Below are 21,002 nucleotides of genomic sequence, written 5' to 3'. Positions count from 1 at the left end.
TTTTCGCTTCGCTTCCACTACAGCCACTCACTTCACTGTCGCCTTAGCCGCAGCAACTCCCCACTACGGGCAGACCAGACAATCGCAGCGTATTCGCAAGTCGATGGGCCGCGAGCACTCATCACAAACGCTGTCTGTAACGCACATGAGTGGAACGCCTGGCAAGGAGAGAAGAGTTAGCACGTTATATCAACGGAGTGACACAATGACTCAAACTTATTCTCTCACCGCGGCGCCTTATCCTCGGTCTGCTCACGTGCATTTCCGGCGGAAGCGCTACTTGAGTTCCTCCCGCCAGGTGCGTTTCTGTGGTTTACATGGATAACGATCAGCGACTTTGGGGAAATTGTGAAATGAGGCCATAATACTTTCTTATTCAGAAAAAAGAACGCAACTATAAGGACGGCATGTGGGTGGCAACAGCGCGAGGCATTGCTCAGAGTCTGGGAGTGCCGGGTTTGTCTGAGCACTCACGTGTCATGCGCGTTGAAGATGACCACTTGTTGATGGCTACCTCTAAGTTAACGTCTGTACGCCCAATAAAGTACTTCGATAGTAGGTGTCCTTCCTAGTCCTTCTATGTATCTAGTCCCTGTGTGCTTGCCACGGCGCTAGGGACTAACCCTAATATTCACGCATGCTTTTGTATGTACAGTTCCTTCCCCTTCTATCGGACAAAGCAAACGCAAAACAATTCGAAGAAAGACAAGACCATATAGCGATGCTCCCGAACAATACCTCGTCGCTGAAACATATAACGGACCCTCAAACGACCTCAGCCACTTCGCTTTGTGGCAAGGAGTAACTACAGGACTTCAACATAACGAGACGAAGCAGCTAGGTTGCATATGTTCCGGTTTCAGTGTTATACAGCCATACTTCAGAAGCTTATATTTGGTGAAAGATTCACTGTCGGACAGATGGGGCATTTGAATAAATATTCGTATTGTTCCGCCTTATTATAATCAAGGCTGGCAGACAGTTGTTTTAGGCTGCCTCGCTAAAGGGGGCAATTTCACGCGTTTTCTCACGTAGAATTCATGTGTTGAAAATCAAGTTAAAAAATGATAGTGGACTTTTTCCCTCTTCGATTTTCATTTTTTTCGACGAAACTGGTAATATTGACGTGCTTACACGAAGAACACACAAAATTACTATATTTACCCACTGTGACAGCAACAAGTCTAGATAACGGCAAATCCTGCTTCACTACATACCGAAGTGACAGCAAAACACACGCACGGAGACACAGTGATCCTCCTTTTCCGGAGGTTACTTTTTAAAAAAAAAACAGCCTGACCGAGATTAATATTCTGGTATCAGCGGTAACGCCGGGTCACAAGTGACCGCAATCAGGCGACGAATAATCATGCGACCTTTAGGGAATGCAACGCACGGCTAGAAATCGTATGCACTTGAAAGGAGGAACAGCAAGCGGCTTTTCGCAGAAGCGTATTGTTATAGGAAGTGCACTGAAATTCATTTGGATGCTCCGCAACCCCGATACAAGGATACATGGCGCAGGAGCTCGATTCAAAAAGAGTAATAAAATTTAGACAAGGGATCATTAACCATTAGATGAGCGACAGTTTATGGCTACTGGGAGGTCGCGAGCTTCATCAGTTTGTGATGAGCTGGTTAGAGTGGGGTGTGTAAGAAGCGAGTCCTCATCCAAACCAATAATGCACTACTGTTCGGAAACTGTCTAATCATTTTTGTTACATTTTTTTTTTTCAGTGAATGAAGTTTCCTACGCTCCGTATCTTAGTCAAAGCAACATAAAAATAGCCAAAGCAACATACAAAGCAATTAATGTGCCACCAATTTTTATTTTGCAAGAGCTGAAGGCATAACTGAATTTATTTTCAGCTACTCTAGATCTGTATACACCGCGGACTCCAACTGAATCCGAAGAAGACGAGGATTACCCATCCGGTATATTTTCAAATTTACATTTCTTTGTTAACTACAGGACACTGACGCTTTACGAGACCCACGCGTGTTTTCCTAAAAGTTTTTCAGGTGTCCGCGTTGTTATTGTGATGGCGTGGTGTCCTGTATTTTTAAGCTCACGAAATTAAAGCTACAACTTTCTGAAAATAGAACTGTGCTCGACCGCAAACAACCGCCACGCAATATTTAAGTGCCCGCCAAAAAAGGTTTTTTTCATTTCACTCCAGGCACTCATTGTTCGCGTTTTAGTCGGTGAAAAAGAAGCAGCAGTCAACAAAACAGCCGCATATTACGGGCCTTTTTTCAGAGCTCTCACTTTGGACATGAAGTTGTCATCAGATAAGTAGACGGTTGTCAGAGAAATTCGAACACCACTTTTACCTAGTTCGTTAGGGTTAGAATGGATGACATTAGGGTTAGGGTGGATGACATCTGGGAGGCTTGAGAGGCATTGAGTACAAAACGAAGAGAACCTTCAGCGTGCGTAACCACGTCTTTCTGGTTCAACAGAGTCTCTGCACAGCGTGACAGTGTCTCAGGCTGCAGGCGCAGCTCCACCTCGAGAAAGGCAGAGAGACCTGTATGACAGGGCATCAGACAAGCCACGTTGGCGACATGCGTCTTCCAAGAGCGACGGTGTGAAGCTGTAATTTCTCGATTAATCAAATAATTCAACTCATACGGAGGTTGATAAAAGGGAAACAATACGTGGAAATAATTTCTGACGCGAACTTCACTTACACAATGGCGTCCAGAGACAAAAGAACCCTTAAAACGTATGTGATCGCACAGACTGTTCCTTTGTAGCGGTGGGCAGAGCGAACTTCAGGGCTTAAGGTGTGTAGATGGCGCATTTGTAATTGTTTTCTGTGCAGCGTAACATCCGCAGATTAAAACATGAATGCGAGGCGAGAATAAGAGAACTGGGCTTAGAAGAGTGACGGCATCCGGATGTAGATTGTGTTGAATGAGGAATAGGCACTGACCTCACACTTTGCAATGTTGCAGGCGTTTGTCACGGAAGGCACTACATGTCCTAAACCTTAATGTCAGATGCAAATTACTTCAACTCGGTGCTAAGCATATGCTTTGGGTGCTTGATGAGTCCTTTGATTTTGTGGATAATATCACCTACAGTGGCAGCAATCTGAACCACACAGCCAGAGTAATTCTTTCAAGACATCATCAGTAAAGTTCAGCCCATTGTCAGCGATTGTATCCCGTGATGCGCCATTACAAAAATTGATGTACTTAGCGCAGCCGACAACACGTTCAGTGCTCTTGCATAAATGAGAGCGACCGTACCCAAACATCTAATCAGGTTGTCTAAATACACAATAACACACGGGTAGCCGTTAGAAAAGTTGTGAATCGGGCCTTGAAGGTCGTTTTCAGGTTTTGCAAAACTCGACGTGAAATTTTTGACAGACTGCCAAAAAGAAAAGCTTTAATGTTGGCGGCGCGTGGTTTCAGGCATTTTCACTTGTCGTAGCTTGCGACGGAATTTTTTGTAGTCTTATACAATTTCGGGAAATATAAGCGCTGACTCTGTCAGACGTTTAGTACTCTGGGTGACCCGCTGTAACGTCATCGTGCATGGCGTGCTGATCATAACGCGAGGGCTTTCTGGGACAACCGAAAACACGCCGGCAGCGGTTTTCTTCCAAAGTGGTCGGTTCTAAATGACATATGGAGTGGAACCTGCAGCCGTGTGAGCCAAGGCTTATATATACGCTTCAATTTCGAAACTCTACCGCCAGTCTATGGGCCACTTGCTCTTGGTGGTTATGAGGGCGTTGTAGTAGACGCTCGCGCTGTTGTGTCCGTCGCGCGGTGGGGGCGGCAGTATGTATCTCGTTGGATATGGCGCTATAATTTTCGCTTTCACTGTGTTTTTGTTTTGTTGAAAAATTGGAAATTAATTTTTTTAGGAAAGGAAATGACGCAGCGCTTCAAATCTTGCTGGATACACCGCGCCCTAAGGGAAGAGAAAAAGGAGGGAGGAAGAGAAGAAACGAAACGTCATTCCATTCATGTCTTTCAGTAAGGCTTCGCCGTTTGATGTCCACCAAGAATTATGAAAGGTGTCATGAACGGCATGGCTAGTTACTACCGCTAAGTCAGCCGCTCCCTGTCAGAAGGTATTAACCTTATCGAGCATCCGAGTGCTGGAGCGGTGTGGCTCTGCTTTACCCACTACGTCGAGCTGAAATTCGACACGCAAGGCGACCTGCTTCATGCGCGGTTCCACTTGCAGCTAAGAAGATGAGAATGGCAGGTATTTGCTCCCCATCCGAGACTCTGCTCCCCAGAGAGTGGGAGAAGTACAGATTTTGCCAAAAGTAACCGGGCACAAGTGGGTCGTTTCTTGGCCGCGTATCGAAGCACTCACAGCAGACCTTAAGCTATGAATCCGTGAAAGTAACGTGAGCCCTTTTCCTCACGTTTTGACATCTTTTGGTCTTCAGTGGTGCCGTAACTACTCCGTTATACTGTGCAGAAGCAAAAAATTCTTGCTCGGTTACTTTTGGCAAAGGGGGTACATTGGTGCGCGGACAGGCTGCTCGAGCGAACACGCAACATATGCGACTTCATTGCAAGCAGTACCTTATCCTCAAAGCGTAGAGACATCCTCACACGGTGTCACAGTAGAGATCAGCGAGTGACTATTGGCACTGAAGATAAAATATATTCTGACGCCATTCACTACCGATCTATTCTTAGCCATCTCTCGTTTACTTCTAAAAAGCGGTGATTGCCGAAGAGGATGGACGGACATAATAAAGGATTTTTAGCGCAACGGGGACACAACACAAGAAAGACGACAACACGTTGTGTTGTGTCCCCGTTGCGCTAAAAATCCTTTATTATGCCTGAAAACCAACTAGCTCAGCATTTAACCCTCATAAAGGATGAACGGAGTTTAGCAACATACACACAGTATCTTTTGAGTCAGGTTAAGATGAGTTCAGGTAACCAATTATTTGGAGAGAGCTTATTTCATGGCCCTTACCGAAAATGGTGCCGCCTTGTGGTTTCCTCAGAACTGGCAGATCTTGCAAGGTTGAAGTACTTTGACACTTTGACGCCGTTTTTATAACCGGAGCCTGATGCTCTGGAAGTGTGTTATCTATGAAACAGGAAGTATAGGTTGTGTTTATCTTCAAGCATAGCAAGCTGCACTTTTTGATCGACTGCCCTCAACAGTGAGATGAAATAAAAAGCCCAATAGAATGTTTATTTGGTAACACACATTCTTTTTTTCTTGCGGAAACGTAAATGGGCAGAAAAAAAGAAAAAAAATCTGTGCACGTTCGTAGTGTGTTAGTTTGCCCCTAAGCAATGCTGATACAGCCTAAGACCGCGTGGAGAACAAAAACAGCGACGTATGACTGCTCGAAAAACTAGCAACCCTGTATACGCAATGCCTTGTGACCTCGAGCGTACCTAGAGCTTGGAAAAGCGCTAACATTATCTTAATTCATAAGAAAGGAGACGTCAAGGACTTGAATGATTACAGACTGATCAGATTATTGTCTGTGGCTTACAAGGTATTTACTAAGGTAATCGCTAATAGGATCCAGACAACCTTAGACTTCAATCAACCAAATGATCAGGCAGGCTTTCGTAAAGGATATTCGACAATAGACTATATTCACGCTATCAATTAGGCGATAGAGAAATGCACAGAATATAATCAGCCCCTATATATACCGTTCATTCATTCCTAGAAGGAATTCGATTCAGTAGAAACCTCAGCAGTCATGCAGGCATTGCGAAATCATGGTGTCGCATACTGTTATGCGAAATTATTGGAAGATATTTAGAACGATTACATAGCTACCATAGCACTCGATAAAGTCAGCAATAAAATTACAATAAGGAATGGTGTCAGGCAGGGAGACACGATCTCGCCAATGCTCTTCACCGCTTGTTTACAGGAGGTATTCCGGGGCCTGGAACGGGAACAGTTGGGGACAAGAGTTAATGAAGAATACCTAAATAATCTGCGATTCGCTGGTGAGATTGCCTTGGCAGGTCACTCAGGACAAGACCTGCAAAGGATGACCAATGAGTTAGACAGGCAGAGCAGACCGTTGGGGCTAAAGATTAACGTGCAGAAAATCAAAGTAATGTTCAACAGTCGAGCAAAAGAACAAAACTTCGCAATTGGTGGCGAGGTGCTGGAAGTAGTAAGAGAATATGTCCCTCTAGGGCAGGTAGTGACAACTGATCCGTATCATGAAAGGGAAATAACTAGAAGAATAAGAATAGGGTGGAGCGCATATGGCAGGTTTTCTCAGAACATGAATGGCAGTTTACCAATATCCCTCAAGAAAAAAATATACAACGGCTGTATCTTACCGGTACTCACCTATGGGGCAGAAACGTGGAGGCTAACAAACAGGGTTCAGCTTAAGTTAAGGACAACGCAGTGAGCTATGGAAAGAAAAATGATAGGTGTAACGTTAAGAGATCGGAAGCGGGCGGAGTGGGTGAGGGAACAAACGCGGGTTCATGACATCCTTGTCGAAATCAAGAGGAAGAAATGGGCTTGGGCAGGGCATGTAATGCGAAGGTAAGATAACCGCTGGTCCTTAAGGGTAACGGAGTGGATTCCAAGAGAACGCAGGCGTAGCGGGGGCGGTAGAAAGTTAGGTGGGCAGATAATATTAAGAAGTTTGCGTGGATACAATGGCCGAAGCTAGCGAAGGACCTCGTTAATTGGAGAAACATTTCAGAGGCCTTTGCCCTGCAGTAGGCGTATTCAAGCTGATGGTGATGATGGCTGCCTCTCAACAGGTCGACGATATAAATTGGTAATAAATGTAGGCGCTCTTTATGTCGATATGGACGTAAACGGAGATATAGGTGGCTGATTTTGTCGGCGGCTTGTACATAATTGAATAAAACCACGAACTGGTGACTTACCACACAAGCAAGCACAGCTACAACACACAACTGCGAAGCTTGAGAAAGCTGTATAGCTTTCTTTTGTAGCCGTATGGCTGCGCTTGGGAGGTTGCTAAACAGTAATTACTTTCTCATTACAAATCCACTCCGCTTTCGGGGTTTGCCCTAAGCATTTGTCAAAACCTGCGCTTCCTTTCTATCGTATAGCTTTAATCTCGTAATTTGAAAATCTCTACCAGTGGCGTAAATCGTGGGAGGAACCGGCGTATCCCGACTTGGCTTTCGTTTAGTTGGGGGGGGGGGGGGGGGCGGCGACCATGCAGGCGTCCCCTCCTGAGTTTCGTTCCGGGACTACTCGGTCGGCATCGAATGATACGAACAGCACAGGCAACACAGGGAAAGAGCAGGAGCGAGGAGGACTGTTTCCTTTCACAGATTGGCTTGCCAGAATAAGATGCTCAGAAAACAGTGCTGCCACAACTAAAATCTGCCAACAATCAAAAGACATGTCATGAGTACGTTTGATGGTGTTTAATTTAACTTCGAGCCTCTGCCTTTCTAGCATTGAGTCCATCTGTGAATAAGGCAGATATGTTAAAGAGTAGTCCTGCGTGTTCGTGGGTCGGCACGGCAAAAACTCTAGAAGGTTTTTCGGGCTTTTTTTTCTTTTATTCGGGCATGACGAACTTTTCCACAGTGCGTGATATAGGCACTGGCAAACGCGACTCTCGCCTTGGTGGCATGCGTAAAACTACTTCATATAAGCTGTCCATCTTTATTTAAAAAAAGGAAACAAGTGCTACACATTGAGGGAAGCCCACCGCCATCGCTTTAAGTTTTTTAAAACTGCCAGTCCAATTAGAACCTTGCGAATGTCCCTTCCACCATCTCCAGCCCACTCCTCCTAGGAGCCAAAAATAAAAGAACACTCTGAGGCTGTGATTATAGAGCGAGAAAGCGATGCTGGTTAAATATTGCAGAAATAGCGCAACCGCTGAAATGGAGTGCTTAAGCCGAACTATGCCAGCTTTAGATTCGAGAAAAGCTACGAAGCTTAGCTTTATAGTCGGCGTTAGAGGTCTGCACGGGCCGGTATCTAGACTTGACCCGGCCCCACTCGCCGCTACTTCGGTGCAGACTGCAAGTCCGAATCCGACCACGGCCCACTATTAATTGCTAATGACAGGCTCAGCTTTCCCGGTGCTCATTCACTCGTGTCCGTGGAGGCCCGTTTGCTTTTCATGACGAAGCTTTGCTCCTAAAAAACACAAAGAGAACTACAATAAGCTGTAAATGGACATCTATGTAGCTGCGGAAACAGTTGCAGAGAGCAAGAAGCGCACATTGGGTTCTTACCAGCGACGAGTGCCTACTCAACCTAGGCAACCCGAAAAATTCAGGTTATGAAAAGCATAGCCAAAAATCCTAGACAAAAGCATTTTTCGGCGAGAAACCATTTATGAAGGCAATTTTTTCCATCGTCGTTTTTCCTGTCGTCAAAAGCCCTTCCCAATGGTTTTCTATGGCAGTGTTAACTCTTCTTTTCGATTGATGGAAACACTTTAGACTTTGCTACAAATCAGAAGAATGGACCATTACTTTAAAAAATTTAGTAACGGCGTCTTACAATCTTCTAATTTTCAGAATTTTTGCCGCCCCAGAATGTTCGACATGGAGCACGCATCCCATCCCTTTCAGTGGCTGTTGAGGCATCACTTTAAGAGATAAACGTCTAGTAACAACGAATTAGAGTAAGCATAATCTGTTCCTCTCGTAGGCTCTCTAGGATGCTCAGCGACCTAGCGCATTATTGGTGCATTGTTACGGACTAGGCTTTACTTACATGGCGAGGAGACTTCGTACAGCAGTGAGAGATGCGGAATCATATCGTTGTCAAACAAGGAGAGAGTTCCCTTTCGAGCAGGCCTGGTAGCTTTAAAAAGTACAAAGCCTCTCCAGATTCCAAAAGATGGGCTAGCAACCCCGAGAACCTCATCCGCATGGGATAGGCAAAGGTTGTCCGCAGACACAAAGTGTCTTAATTAGTCATGTTTTCTTAGGCCAGAAAAGCAGGCGAAGATACCAATCTCCTAAATTGGAAAGCATCCTGTGTTAAACATTGCAGTACACTGTCGCATTTAGCCGTGCGCATGCCGCACTATGCAGGGTTTGTAGCTGGGCGTAAGGGCCTTTCGCTAGGGGATGTTTTTAAGCCTTCTCTTATCGCCCACCCAATTCGCTCCTCTCCATCGCCTCCGGTCAGATATGCTTCGCCTGACGATGGCATCTTTGTCGATACTTTGGGTTATTGGCGATTTTTTCTTAAATCGACGCCACGCTGCGGTGGTGCCGCGAACAAGTCAAAGAAGGATCGGCAGCGCCTAGAAGAATTTCTATGCTTCTTTAACTGCGCTTCGGCGGCACGTAAAGATGTTATTTGCATAGTTAGTCTACAAAAATATTGGTGGTTTTCACAACAGACACCGCACACTACGGCCGCGCTACCATCCCATCTACGGAGAACTAGCCCGACAGATACACTCGTACTCGCGCTGCGTAGCAAAGCACTTTCGGATGTCGTCCCATGTCGTCCGGATGACCAGTCCCGACACAGTGATGAGCTTCAATTTGACCTTGCGCGTGAGCTCTAATGAACTGGAAGATGCTAAACAATGGGCGGTTACCAATCTTGTATGGCGTCAACACTCATTCGACAACTGTGTGCTGTGTGCTCGTGTATAAGACAAGAACAAAGTCTGACTACCAATCTTGTGTTAACCTCAGCGATCTTATGACACAGCGCTTGTTGATAACTCAAAACTATAGCCAACTATTTCATCGATCACAAAAGAGAGTTTGCGAGAAAGGTATGAATAGAGAAAAATTCATGATTAAATAAATGGTTACAGCTTGCAGAGGGAGTGTTTAATCCGATGTTCGAGCGAGATATAAGAATCAGGAAATCGTACAAAAGCAGGCAAAATTATATTGAAGAAAGACAGAGCATCCGCTCTAACCAAGGTTTAATAAACTTCAGCCGCGGTCCCTTTCGTGTTATCTTTCGCGTGCCTTCCAACTTTATGTCATCCGTCATAACCGGCGCAAGGCATGACAGTAACAGAATCCTCACTGTAAGTGAAGCATTCACGTGCAGCTGTGAAGCACTGGTACTGTTCTAATGGCGTGAATGCGCGTATTTATTTGGTGACCAATGCCAACATTGACATTGGCCAACATGCATCATGCAATAACTTTTCCACAACCATCTTTTGTTTCTCTTTGGTGCATTCAGGTGAATACCCAGAGATTTGCGTTGTGGATGGGATCAATACCGGTGAAGGGACGGTGAGTGCAAAAGATAATAACTTTTATATAGCATTATCAATCGCGGGCAAGTGAATTTGATTAGAATATTCAAGATTATGCGATAAAGAGCTCTTTAGCCTTTTTAATCTACAATGGCATAGATTCCACGACAGAGCAGTATGTGTCACTGAAACAGGAGTGAGGTGCGTTCAGCAGCTGGACGTTATAGTACGTGCTACGGCAGACAAGACGCAGCGACGCAAGCGCGAATATTCAGTAGTAAATGCCGTCGAAACGGAGGCGTGTAGGTGTCAGAGGTCACCAAAAGCCTATGGAGCAACGAAGCCCTCCAATACAGAATTGAGAAAGAACCACTTTAGGTAAAGTGCTTTGCCTGCTGTCGCTGAAATCACCCTTATTAGCCCCAAGAAGATTGAGCGGCGCCCGCTCACGGCCAGCCAACGTGACCTCATGAGCTCACGCCGACTCATCCTGCTGCTTCTTCTCGCGGGGAAGGTTCAGGTTTGCTTTCACCTTTGTTGTTCGTCACTGGAGACCTAAGAATCACGCATACAGTGGTGATAGGATCTCGGGCAAGCAAAACTACATTAGATCATGATCACTGCCGGTTTCAAAGTACGAAAAACGAAGTAAGTCGCCGCGAGAACCCATCGTTGAAGCGCTCGCAGCGACGGGCGCCTGCTCTGCCATCACGCTTCGAAAATGAGTGTCTGCCTGCAGTATTTCCAGTTTTCTTCTATGTGCGTTTCTTTACTCAAGTTATGCTTGTATCGCAAATGTATGCTTGGTATGTTTAAGACGCGATAAGTTTGTCTCATGCTGATGCATAATCATGAATGTTGCTGTGAGCGCTTTAGGCGCGTTTGGCGCGGTTGCGCCTGATACGGGGCTGTTTATCGAAACCGAGGTATCAGTTAATGCTGCAGGAGTGGTCTTGTTTGACGCAGATTATGGAGTATAATCACAAGCACGTACGCACTATCATTACGCCCATTTTACCAAAGTCAGCGTGCAAGCATGATCACGTTTCACGCGTTTATGGCCAGAATTTTTTTTGTTGGTAACACAGAATGATCAACCTTTTCGGCATTCAGTTCGCCTCTTCATGCTGCGACGGAGCCGTAACGCTGTCTTGATGATAATGGCACCTTTAGCATTGCGTGCACCATGCTATCGTTACCGTTACCGGAGTACCGAAAGCCCGACCACCACGAGTGTGCACGCGCTGATTGGCCCCGATGCGGCAGGCGAACGCGCAGCTTCCCGGTACCTGGCGCCATCTGGTGCGCTCAAGAGGGTCCTGACGTGCGCACTGATGGTGGGTGGACTTCCGGTACTCCGGTAATTGCAACAGTGCATGGTACGCAAAAGGTGTCTAACAGACAGATTTAGCGTAGCCGCACAGACGTATGGCATGTTGGTCGTTGGTACCGTTGGTACCGTTGGTACCATTGGCCTTTGGTACCATTGCCAGGTTTGTCTAGCCAGATTTGCTGTAGGTAGCAGTTACCGTAGGTACCATGTTTACCACAAAGTGGTGCTAAAACTTTGAAATACTATGTTGTCGATGTTTCACTTTTAAGGCGTCCTAGCAGTGATGAGCATCAATTTCAATGTGAACAAGACGTGCAAGACAAGTCCATGCCATGCATGGCTTAGACACACAGGAAGGTCGACGGATTGAAAAGCTTCCGGCAGCAGCTCCCTGTACCTGTAACCTGATAGTTATAAAACACTCGCTGCAAACAGCACGGAAAAGCGTCGGCAGATGACCGACCTAAAATCTTGTGAACTGGTACAAACAGTCATAGTCTTTAAAATGATTGCTGCCCACTAAAGCCGAAGCTGACGGTTGCTTTCCCATTCTTATCTTAATCATCTAAGCTTCTTTATTTTCGATGACTTTGGGTAGAAGTGGTAGCAAGCACCGGCTTCTTTATGCGATTTGCACTGCGGCACTGAGGTGACGTACGAACTGCTGCGCGAAAACGAGCGACAACAACCTGCCCGCCGGACGCCGGACTGACGGAGTCCTAGCCGTGACGCCACACTGCGGCGATCGCAGCGCTGTTAAGAGTTCGTTCTTGGGGCTAATAGGTTACAAAATCAAATCAGCAGTAACCATGGTCGACAGACGGAAAAATTACTGTTCCCGACGGATAAAAAACATATGCTTCGAACTGCCTTTATTATACATTATAAAAGAGGTAACGACTGGTTATTCGCTTTCTTTGCAAAGACCCACCGCAGTACTAGTTCAGTACCTTCTCCGGTTGCTAAACTGTGAAGAGCAACAAAAGGCACCATTGGCTGGAGGGCCCCCACTGCTGCTTCTTTCTTGATTTGCTTGTGAATAAAGTATTTATCTCTTAATGTTGATTCGGTTCCCTTGCCACTAATTCTGATTGTATGCAATTGCTTTCGATTCTCATCATTTCAATAAAACTCTGTACGAATCTCAACTGTACTCGGCTATAGAAACGTCGCTCTCAACTTTTGTGCATTAAAACTCCTTTTGTTGTACTGAGAGACAAGGATCTGTTAGCCCCTTAGGCATTTCTCTGCATTCCACCAAAAAGCTTGATAAGTTTTTGAGAAGGTTCTAATAGAGTATACGCCAAGTGAAAATGTTTCCTCCTCCTTGCCAACGCACATTAGTAAAAAGGTTTCCGTTACATCTCCTTTTCTCGCCTTAATTTGACCGTCAAATTGTGATTTGGCTCAAATCATCGGTTCTTCTATGAATTGGAGCTCAAACAAACACTGTTATTCTTTCGCAGCCATTCTACCCAAAGTATTCAATGAAGTCACCCAAAACCGCGTTTTATTTTGGATAACGGTAAAAAAATTGATTACCACTCTTTAACGGACATAATGGTTTTAATGGTACTAAATAGAATGTGCTTCAGGCATTCATTTACTACGATGAGCCAGAGAGATAACACTTTCTAATGGATGTGTACCCGCTATAGTATATATAAAACTCAGTCATGTAATATTATCAGTTGTTTATTAACAACAGCTCATACAGAGCAAAATTAAATACAATAAATATCAATTAAACATTGACTTTGTAAGTGTCAGTCTGTTTTGCTTTGTCGTCATTTCCGTGCTTTCTAATAGAACTTCGGACTCTTTATCTGAAATATGAAAGAAGTATTAAAGTTGGAACAAAAAAGGATGATCAGTTTTCTAACTAAGCAAACGATGAGCATTTGTATTTTTGTGGCTTTACTTGCCTGCTTAAAACATTGGTAATTTTTTTTCCAGCTACCTTTGGGATGTTCAATGACGTGTAGAAAAAATCGCATCTTGCCTTTAAAGAATGACACGCTGTGCATAGTAAGTTTTTAAGACTCCATACATTGCCACTAAAGTGCAAGAAATGAATTCTCTACATTGAAATTTTTCCTAAGTCGCGGCAACAGCAATAACTACCACAACAACGTTGGTTCCAATGCCTTCATACACCAGGTGTCCTAGCTAATTATAACCAATATTTTTAAAAAAGCACCCTAACCAATTTTGAACCAACTGAAAATTGTTCAGTGTAGCGTGGCCTAGTCTACAGTATTGCTTCGTTCTTCGAAGTCGATTAGAGAAGCCTAATTAGATCACTTTTTAGTTATTGATTTGAGGAACAAAGCATTCATGAGAACATTGTAGATCGTCTCGAAAAACCGCTAGCAGCACTGTTTCCATCAAGGTATGTACAGGTTTATAGGAGTGTAACGTCGCAAAGCGACTCAGGCTATGAGGGACACCGTTGTGAAGGGCTCCTGAAATTTCTACCACCTGGGGTTGTTTAACGTGCACTGACATCGCACAGTACACGGACCTCTAGAATTTCGTCTCTGTAGAAATTAGACCGGGATCAAACCCGTTTCTTCCGGGTCAGCAGCCGAGCGCCATAACCACTGAGCCAGCGCCAATGCGGTACGATTTACGTAGCTTTATTTATTTTCCTTCAATGAAAGTTATTACGCGACCACCTCATACAGCTCACATCTCTGCCTCACCATGCACCGCAAAGGCTCATCAGGGAGAGCACTTCAGAAAAAAAAAGCAGATTTTAATCTCGAATACACGTGTTGGGACGTTCACGTGGCACCATTGTCACGTGGAGGCTTTTTTTATTGTGCGAATTACGTCTTAAGGGCGGTAAAAAACTACTCTACGTGAATTGTACCTTGGTCTAAACGTTTCAGTCAGCTGTTTCTCAAAGCAATCTAGAACGCTTTCGTTGGCGCTTTTTTCCTGAAATCAATAACTGAAAAGTTCGCTTATTAGGATTAACTAACTAATTAAATTTGAAAAACGGGAAAAATACTGGTGATTACGTCACGCGACTCAGCAGAGCTTTCAGTTGATCTCGAGCGGCTAGGACATGCCGTCTTTTTAAAAGCTTGATTACATTTAGCTATGGAAATTGGTATAATTTATTTATGGTAGGTTTCGCGCTCTCATTCTACGCAGTTGCAGTTGTACATCGCGCACGAATTGCGTCGAGGTTGACGACGAAAGTCAAGGAGTAAGATACGGAATAATGAGTGATTTTAAAACCTGCAGTTATTGTCCTTATTGCGAACACGTTAAAATATTCTGAGCGCTCCGAACGCGATTCGAATACAAAACGGCTGCTACATTGTGTCCGCTGCCTGTAAACTTTGGTGTCCCGGCCACCACGGCAACGATAGCCGCATTGTGTTGTAATTGGTATTTTTAATAAATGCATTATCACTCGCTGCCGAATAAACTGACGTAATTTTATCCGAAGAAATTACATTCCCTGACGTGTCTACCGCACTGATAATGAGGGGAAGGCCATAGCTCTTTACTGTCATCCTTTAGCATTCGTGAATTCTGGGTTCTTCATGCTCTTTCAAGTGCAAATAGTACTATAGCTTCACGATGATGTCGAATGAGGATTGCGTTAGAAAACGCTTCTTAGGTATAGTCCTACGCTGGTTTGACACTGAACTAGAGGTGTGCTCTATTATAGAGGCAACATAACCACTATGTGCGCACAGGAAAGGAAGAAGGTGGCCGATGTACCAGAATAAGCAAATTAAGGCAGCAGACCAGTGGGCCGACACTTTGACATGTCATGCGGCGAAAGAAGCAAGGGAGGCAAACGCACCGTCCACCTGAAAGAAAGTCCTGGGTGCCGGTAACACGTAAAGACATGAAAGCAGCTGGCGAGCCGGAAACCACTGCAAGCCTGATTAAAGGAAGTTACCGGAGGTCGCAGCACATAAGCAGTGAAGTCACTCGGTCGAGACACATTCAGAAGAGTGCGACAAGCATCATACGTCGCCAAAAATGTGCTAAAGCCGTTCTAAAAAACATTCAAAGTTCACGCTTGCTCTCGGCCAGAAAACGAAAAGCAATATAATAAATTGTATGAATAGAACATAAATTTTCTTGAGAAACATGCCTTTTTTTTACATAATGAGGCGTCCACTCAGAAATGTGCCAAAACAGTTCTGCAAAAGAAAACTGATATAAACCCTATATGCAAACGAACGCCAATGGAGCGATGCTCTTCTACCGTCGCCAAATGTGCATGTGGAGTGATACGCGTGCACTTGCATCTGCAGTTTGAACCTAAGCCGAACACAAAATATGGAAGCACTGTATGCTTACGGCTTGTTTTCAGCCAGTGGAACGAGGGAGAGAGAGGCCAGAGGAGAGACACGCATGCTCAGAGTAGTTGCACAGAGGTAAAAACACATGTCTAGAACGGCCGAACTGTGTGTTCCGCAACTCCCAAAGCCGCTGCGACCAGAAAAGCCAAAAATGACGGTGAAATTGTATAAGCTTAACTGCACATTGTTACGTTTAGACCTTTTTTAACCAAATATTATAGCTAAATATCGCGTGTTCAGCCGGAAGTACGCCCAGAACGTGTTCTAAGTAAGCGTTTTGCCCTCTGTACGTATATGTGAGTGCAGATTTCAGAAGAAGTAAGATGCCCCTTTCTTACACACACCTCCTTTCTTTTCTCTGCTAGGCATGTGCAACACAAGCCCTGGAAGAGATGCAGAACTACACTAACTATACCTGCTCGTTAGGAACATGTATGGAAGGCACCTGCGAAACCTGCAACCGTTCCACGTGGTGTTGGAGGACTCCAATCACATCAATGGGAATCGTTCCTAACTAAGCCCGCATGAACATGGCAAGACAAAGTGACCTACAGTGTTTGCCATCCTTTTGTCCCTTGCAGTAAATAATAAAATGTGTCCTGGTGTACCTATTGAGTACCAGTTCTTCAAGGTGTAAAACCAAGGCCTAAGACGCCTACGGTAGGGTGAAAAACATCATTTAATTTATCCACTTTAGAAACGTTCTCGCTTTTTCTTTGGCAGGTACCACCAACGCGGTGGCTGAGTGGTTACGGTGCTCAGCTACTGACCCGAAAGATGCGGGTTTGATCTCGACCGCGACGGCCCAATTTCAACGTAAACGAAATTTTATAGGCACGTATACTGTGCGATGTCACTGCACGTGGAATAACGCCAGGTGCTCGAAATTTCCGGAGTCCTTCACTACGGCGTCCCTCATAGACTGAGTCCCTTTGGGACGTTAAACCGCAATAAACCCATAATCCAAACCAGAACACGTAAAAATTTTCTTGTAATTTTGACTAGTGTGTTCAATCAAGGAAGCAGTTACGTAATCGCTATACCTTGGTCAGTCACTTTGAACCCCACTACTGGTTTAGCAGGGGCCGAATAGCATTTGCACAAGGTGCAACAGATGAAAACGGGAATGGAAGTGCGCTTTAAATATAGATATGCACGACATTCATAGCAAATAAACTGATACGCAGAGTGGCAAGCAATAATGCCTACGGTACAAAACTCGCTGAAAGGCAAACAGAACGTGTTGTAGCAACCTTCTTTGACAAACGCAGCAAGGGGTTGCAGCCACACGTGGAAGAGGGGAATAAAAACTAGAGAGAATGTTTACTACATTTGAATCGGCACGAAAGCATGGATTTGTGCTACATAGAAGACGACAGTGGCAGGCAGTGCAGCGGGACAGAGCAGATGGAAGTTGAGGACGACGCACTCCAGTGCACAGCGCGAGAGGGTGGTGCAGTTTAACCTTTCTGTTTTGACAGCGCTCGAAAACTCGAGGGATACTCCTATGAGCCGTTTCCTTCAATTTTTTATTTCTCCGCATGTTACAGAAGTACGCTTTCACTGGGTCCCTGGGCACTGCGGCATTGTTTCTAATGAGAGGGCTGATTTTTTTAGCTAAGTCTGCCCTTGATGGACCTATTGTCTCTTTCGTCCCAAATACTATTTACTTGACTCTAGCGCGCTTTCAGCGATTCCAGCGTCTCCACACCTTGAGCCATGAGCCTCTCCTTGGTGCAGCGGATTTTCGACACCTGGCATTTCCTTGGAGTGTGCGGATGTGCAGTTCGAGGCAATGTGAGGTGTCCATGACCCTTTTGCGCTGCAGGATACCGCGGCTAAATCTTTATTTATGCCGATCAGGGTTTTCGACATCCAACCTTTGTGAGTCTTGCGGTGAAATTGAGTCTATAGAACATTTTTTCCTCTCCTGCCGGCGGCTCGCTGCTTTCCGTAGAATTTACTTGGAGATTCGCCTCGCTCGGCTTGGGCTTCCTCTATCTATTCCGATTCTCTTATCCTTCGGGGCAAGCGCCAAGGGATATGCCCTGAAACCAGTGTGCGATTATATTCACGATTATATAATTTCATATGGTAGTGTCCTCTGCTAGAATGTGAATTCACAACTTTTCCTTCTCCGTATTTTTTGTTTTCTTCACAATCTAGCTGTGCGTCTCAAAATTTTAAATATACTCCATTCCTAGTACATGAGTGCGTTTCTATCCGCTATGCACCCTGTTTTTCTACTTAAAACAGTGCTTTTTTTTCTACTTAAAACAGTGCGCAGGTACAGGACAAAGTCGAGAAACACGCAGACACAGTGCTGTGTCTGTGTGTTTCTCGACTTTGTTCTGTCCCTGCGCACTGTTCTAAGTAGAAAAATGAACCAACTGGCCCCGCTACTTCCCATTATGCACCCTGGCCAATCCCCCGCCGTGGGTATGTGCCATTAAGCCTGAGGACATCATTATCCTACCTACTACGCATATAGGACTGGAAAATTCTGAGTTAGTTAGATGCACCTTTACAGATGCATGATCTACAAGCACCTCTTTCAAAAATTACAAGAGGAACTGCCCGTGGCACGACGGTACCACAGTTAAACTTTTAGGCAATCTGTCCGAGACTGCTCATAACTCCCTCCTAGAATACAAAAACACTATCGGGCAAGGGTATACCAATATCCCCATAGAATGGAAAACAGCCTGGTCACTTTCATCCCTAAACCTGCAAAACAAATCAACACAGACAACCTGAGGCCCATATCCCTCCCCTCATGTGTGCGAAAACTCCGATGGTGAGGGATCGAGTACCGACGTATCTAGAACTGAAACAGGCTTTCACGGATACTATGCATGGCTTCCGACCAGACAAATCCGCACAGGATATTTTACTACAACTCGACGAAGAAATTCTTGAGGGCCCAACATATGCTTAAGACCATGTTACACTACTGGCACTCAACCTCAAGGAGGCCTTCGATAACGTCAAACACGAAGTCATTCTTGTCAACTTAGAACAAGTAGCCTGCGGTTGGAATACCTGCAAGTACATCCAGCAATTCCTAACTGATAGCCACGCGCACATACAGATTCAAGATACCGTACATGGACCCTGCACTTTGGGAACGAGGGGTACTCTACAGGGCGCAGTAATCTCCTCTTCTTTACAACATACATGAAAGGTGGGGCCAGCAGCGCGATCGGCCGGCCTCAGATAACACGATGCGCTGTTTTTTTAGCCCCCGAGAGAGCGACTCCAACTGCAACCACGTCGGATGTCATGAACACTGCGAAGAAAGCCTGCAATCACTCGCGCTTCACACCAAATCTTTTGAAGAAATAATTCAGGGGGCACTTTGGCTCTCTAAAGTGCTGCAAGGCGAAAGCGTTTCCTGGACACTGTTTGCTTTTATTTACTTTTTATTTATCCTATTTTGTTTTTTTATTTATTTTTGCTCCGTTTCTTCATTTTATAGTTTTTTATGTTAGTTTCCACATCTTATTTTTATTTTCCTTATATTTTTGTTTATTTTCTTATTTTTATTTTTTATTTTCCTTTTCTTGACTTTACTCCTTTTATTTTAGTTATGAAGCCCATGCATTCACTAGATGCGCCTCTACTCATGCTGGAACCTTGAGCCTTTTAAGCAGTGACGCCGAAAGGCGGACGAATCTGCCGACGCGTCTGTCGACACTCCCGCCGACGCGTCTCTCGACACGGCTGCCGACGCGTCTGTCGGCGCTTCTCCCGACGCGTCTGTCGACATGGCTGCCGACGCGTCGGTCGACACTTCTGCCGACGCGTCTGTCGACACTCCTGCCGACGCGTCTGCTAACGACAGTATGAGGCATTCAAGGCTTTCGCCTTAATACAAATGAGCACTGAAGAACGACCAGTTAGCTCACAAGGCCGGAGATTCAGCGCATTATCGAAGCTTGCCCGGCCTATACTGCGCAGCTAAACTATTCAGACAGCCGCGTTGTTTTACCCGAATAGAATAACAAAAAGTATTTTGCCATTGTCTCCTCGGCTCTTGCACCGATAAGTACAAGACAAGCTCTGTGTCGTCGCGACAAATAAACGCCGTCAACGCTAGCGAAACCCTTCGCCCCCAAATTCCGTGACACAAAAACAGAACGAAGCATACCCGGCAATGGCACCGGCGTCTGCTGCAGAGCAAAAAAGCGCGCGTTCCGACTTGGCCGCGGCGCTTCGACCAATGAGAGGATCAGCTCTCCCGTGATGCGGCAGGACAGCGTGAAAACGGCAAAGTTCAAAGGTCGTCGGTATTTTTGGCACATTCAGGGACTTTAGGCCGCTTCAGCCAAACATGTCCCGTTCAAACATTTCATCTGCTCATGTTCAGTGGCGGCACGCGAAATGTGATAAGCCGTAGCGGTACGCGCTACGGTAAAAGTCTCTAATGGCGGTATGGCGCCGACACATGAGCTCGGATACAGCCTCTCTACTGCTACTTAGAAAATATGCAAGCTTTCTTCTTTCAAGCTGATCTTTCGTTTCGCCCCAATGGTTTCGCATTCTAACCGCATCGTGCGAGTGTGAAATGAATACGCAGTGGAGTCGTCCGCATATGTTGCCTCTCTACTAAGGAAAGGCCAACCGCAGGCTACAATTACACTTTTCAGTGCGGCAGTACGAATTACAGCTTTAAAAGTCGAAGACAGCAAAGTGAAGGCATAGGCACCAAGACAGCGTCACCAGGAGGCGACGCGCGCCTGACGTTCTCGCCGAGACTAAAAAGAAATGTGTAGGACATTAAACAGCGCGTCAGATTCAACAAAGCAAAAAGAAGCGCAGAAATTTCATGCAGAGAAATGTCATATTAAATGTCACAGCAGCCTCAGCTTGTTACTTATCAACTCCTAGCTGCATTCTTGATTCGAAGGAATTTCAGAAATATATCATTCAAAGCAGTACTGAAAGGGCCCAGCAAGACTTCATTTTTCCAGCATGGTGAGTCCGTAGGTTTAGGGTTTTGGGTGTTATCATGCTTAAAGAGGAGGGTTGCGAAGGCGAAGAGAAAGAGAGAAAACTAGCACCATCAGGGGCTCATTAAGGTGGTCGATACACTACGTGGAGAAAGAATACAAGTCAAGGCTGACAACTGCGAGCTCGTTAAAAGCGGTCCCGTATTCT

The sequence above is a fragment of the Amblyomma mixtum genome, chromosome 2 (assembly GCF_055824585.1).
Source record: "Amblyomma mixtum isolate Tamu chromosome 2, ASM5582458v1, whole genome shotgun sequence".
Classification (NCBI taxonomy): domain Eukaryota; kingdom Metazoa; phylum Arthropoda; class Arachnida; order Ixodida; family Ixodidae; genus Amblyomma; species Amblyomma mixtum.
This window is presented reverse-complemented; position numbering follows the sequence as displayed.